Below are 4,466 nucleotides of genomic sequence, written 5' to 3'. Positions count from 1 at the left end.
TTTAGTTAGTTTTAGCTTAGTTTCACTCATTTTCTTTGAATTAAACAAGTATTTTTTATGAGTTTGTTTTCATGCATAAGAATACCAAGGACCATGTAAATTGTGGCTAATTTCATACAAATGAGTCAAGGAATGCATAAATAAATAAATCTCATGAAGTTGATTGCATTGATTGCATGCATTAGTGAGACTTTGAAGCAAGTTTCCTTGTTTATGATAGGTGATGCAACAAGAATGCATTGAAGCAAGAATGAAGCAAGCAAGTGGCTAACAATTCATTCAAGAAGAGAAACATGCACGTTGCTAACTTGGAGTTACATTGGAGTGCTTGGCAACAATGCCAAGAAGTAAACTGGGCAAGAAGAAGAGGAGTTAGGCGTTGCCAACGCCAGGAACAAGGGCGTGCTCCTAGGCAACGCCAGGCAGCCCTGGGGAATGAATATAGAGGAGTTTCACGTTGCCAACTTGCACTTCAACTAGAGTGTGTAGCAACAATGCCCAACAATGCAAGGCAGCCCTGGAGAACACATTTGGGCGTTGCCAACTTGGAGAAAGGGTGAGTGTTTGATGGTAACGCAGGCAAGCAAGGAATTGGGCCAGGGAAGACCTCGAGGGTGTTGCCAACGTGGGAATGTATAGGCGTTCTTCAAGGCAACGCTGAGCTAGAAGATTTTCCCCAGCCAAGGAAGCTTGAGCACGTTGCCAACGCCAGCTTCCAAAGGCGTGTTTAGGGACAACGTAGCAAGCACAAAGCTCAAGCACGTTGCCAACTCTATGATGCATGAACGTGTTTGATGGAAACACCAGAGACATAGGCAATTCAAGGCAACCCAGGGAAGAAGTTCGAGCACGTTGCCAACATGCTGCTTCACTAGAGTGTTTAGAGGCAACGCCAGCGAGGAAAGCTTGGAAGGAGGCAATCCTGGAGAGCACGTTGCCAACATGCTGCTTCACTAGTGTGTTTGAAGACAACGTCAAGACTTGGCCCATGAAGGGGAGAAGTTGGGCGTTGCCAACGCCAGGAAACATAGGCGTGCTCAGTGACAACGCCAAGCAACAAGCATGGAGCCTTGAGGAAGGCTTGAGCACGTTGCCAACTCCAGGAAGAGTTGGAGTGTTTTGTGACAACGCCAAGCAAGGAGGCTATCCAGGAAAGGAAGCCAACGTTGCCAACGCTGAAGTGCATAGGCGTTATCCAAAGCAACGCAGCAAACAAGTTTGCAGAGCAACCCTCCCTCACTCGAGCACGTTGCCAACGCCAAGCACTATAGGCGTGTTCCAAGGCAACGTGACAAGCAAAATTGAAGGCAAGAAAGCAGCCCTAGAGGGGAGCAACGAGCACGTTGCCAACGTGCCAACAAGGGGGCGTGTTTGAGGACAACGCCAGGCCCATGATTCAGCCTTGGGAGGCTTGGCACGTTGCCAACTTGGGAAGAGAGGGCCGTGTTCAGCAACAACTTCAATAAACTTGGCAGCCTGACCTTACCTTCTTTGAGGAAGCATAACTTGAGCTACAAAGCTCCAATTGAGGTGATTCCAAGTGCATTAGAAAGAAGACACTCTGAGCTTTCCAATGATATATGATAGTTTATATTGAAACAGAGGATTGACATTCAAATTCTGGGCAACATTAAGCATGAAAGTAGAGTCAAGAAGAAGAAAAGCAAGTTGGTAGCAACAACTTGGGCTAACAACGCCCAAGTATCAAAGCCCACTCCCAGGAAAATACCATGCACGTTGCCAACGTGCATTAAGGCTAGCGTTATTGGCAAAAATGCCAAGCCATTGGGCCAGAAGCATTATGAATGAACTCCTCCTTCCATGTTTAGCAACACTTCTTCCATTGAGCCAGGAATTCAACAAAGAGAAAGCCCACATTGCTAGCCCAAATTAAAGATCTCTAAAGGAGTTTTAGGAGTAGTATAAATAGAGAAGAGTTGGGTACTTTGAGGGACTTTTGACTTTTATTTTTTTTAGCAATTTTTACTCTTAGACTTTTACTTTTACACTTAGAGTTTTTTTGGTTTTCACGGCTTCTCAACCATATTCTATTTTGTTTTCTTTCGGCAACTTTGAATTGGAGTTTTTAGGAACTTCTTCTCCATTCTTCATCATTCTTCTCTACTGAATTTTAATGTTTACTTTTGCATTTATTGTTAAATTTAGAGCTATGATTCACTAAACCCCACTTTTATTAGGGGGAAGAGCTCTGCTCATTCGAATGGGTTGATAACTTTTCTTTTCCTTCTCAATTCAAGTGGTTCATCTAAGAGGAAACTCTTGTTCTTCACAGATTCAATCACCATCGAGAGAGGGATTAATCTATATGAATTATGTGGTGAATTTGAGAAAGGAACTACATAATTCAGTTTAGAGTTCATCCTTTCATGATTTCCTTGATCAATACACTTTGGTTGGTATGTGAGATGTAACCTCCCTTAGTTGAGATTCTGGAAGTTGTGTGGATTGGATTAGAAATTGAACTTCATCTCTTTTTATGAACAATTAGATCACGAGAGTGGCAATTGGTTGTGTTGAGAGAAATTGAGTTACCAAGAGATTGGGACTCAATTACCCACAAATTACCATGGATCTATACCCATGATTGAGAAGGAATTGATTAACATCAATTCAGGAGAATTTGCATCTCTGATCCCTAATGATCCTTCTTCTAGTTTTTTAAATTCCTTGCCATTTAAATTTTTGCAATTATGTTCAAAAATCACAAATCTCATGAAATCAAAACCATGTTTGCTTGACTAAATCTACCATTTAACTAAAGTTGCTTAATCTACCAATCTCCGTGGGATCGACCTCACTCTTAGTGAGTTTTATCACTTGATACGACCCGGTATACTTGCCGGTAATTACGTGAAATTAATTTTTCACGTATCACAAACTCCAACCAATTACCTTCTTGTGCCTCCTCAACACACCAAGTAGCTCCTCTTCTTGTTGAAAAGTAAGTTCCCTTGCAATGATAACTGGAAACCTCTGCCCATCCTCCAGGTAAGCATATTTGAGGTGTGGAGGAAGGGGTTTTAATTCTAACTTCTGATCATGTTCAGGCTCTGGGTTTTCTGGAGCTGGTAACAGTGGTAAGGCACTGTCATTGTCCTCTTAGAATGTCCCCACACTTGGACCTTATCCTGTGTGCTTCTCTTCAAATTTCTCCTGATGGACTTCAGCCACGGTTTCATCTATAATGTCACACTTGAGGATAGAATGATCCTCCGGAGGATGCTTCATAACTCCATTCAGATTGAAGATCACTACTCGGCCATCTATTTCAAAAGAGTATGTTCCTGAAAAAGTATCTAATTTAAACTTTGAGGTCTTCAGGAATGGCCTTTTGAGTAGGAATGATGATGGCTTGTCTGAGTCATTTTGGGGCATCTTCAGGATATAAAAATCAGTGGGAAACGTGAGTCCCTTAATGCCCACTAAGACATCTTCAGCAACTCCAACCACTGTAATAATGCTTTTATCTGCTAACACAAAACGAGCTGCCGACCTTTTTAAGGGAGGGAGCCTCAAAATATCATATATAGGCATTATACTTACACATGCTCCTAAATCACACATGTAATTAGAAATTATCACACCACCAATAGTACAATTAACTATACAAGGACCTGGGTCACTACACTTTTCAGGTAAGCCTCCCATTAAAGCAGATATGGAACTTCCTAAAGGAATAGTTTCTAATTCATTAATTTTGTCTTTATGTATACATAAATCTTTTAGAAACTTTGAATACTTAGGTACCTGTTGAATAACATCAAATAGAGGAACAGTTACCTCAACCTTTTTTATTATTTCTACCATTTTTGGATCAGGTTCCAGCTGCTTCCTGGGCTTCCTTGCAAGTTGTGGAAATGGAATAGGAGTGGTGTTTTCTGCAGTGCCTGTGCCTGTTAGTGCTTCCTCTTGTGGTTGCACTTCTTCTTCTTCAGTTATGTCTTGTATGTCTTCTTCCTCTTCAACATCTTCTATTTCCACTACCTCTTCAGCTGAGGTGTGTTCTGGTGAGCTTGACTCCTCCTGGTTCCTCTCCTACAGTGTGGTTTCGGACCTCAGGGTGATGGCATTGATACCACCCTTGGGATTGGGTAATGGTTGAGAGGGAATTCAACCAGAGCTCAAAGGTTGGTTATTTGGGTTGTTCATTGATCCTATCTGGGAGACAAGAGCCTGCAAAGTAGCGGTCAGACCATTTAGAGTGGCATTAATGTTATTTTCCATGGTCTGTTGTCTCCGATCAATAGATTGTAGTAAGTCATCATTAGCAGATGAAGAAGGATAGGTAAATTGAGAGGTCTGCTGTTGGGTATTCTGTGGTCCTTGAGATTGCCTTAGGTGAGGTGCTCTGTAAGGCTGATTCTGATTCTACTGCCTGTTGTTGTTATTATTATTCCACCTCTGATTTCCCTGATTATCTATGCCTCCTCTGTTGTTGTTGTTGT

The sequence above is a fragment of the Arachis ipaensis genome, chromosome B10 (assembly GCF_000816755.2).
Source record: "Arachis ipaensis cultivar K30076 chromosome B10, Araip1.1, whole genome shotgun sequence".
Taxonomy (NCBI): domain Eukaryota; kingdom Viridiplantae; phylum Streptophyta; class Magnoliopsida; order Fabales; family Fabaceae; genus Arachis; species Arachis ipaensis.
This window is presented reverse-complemented; position numbering follows the sequence as displayed.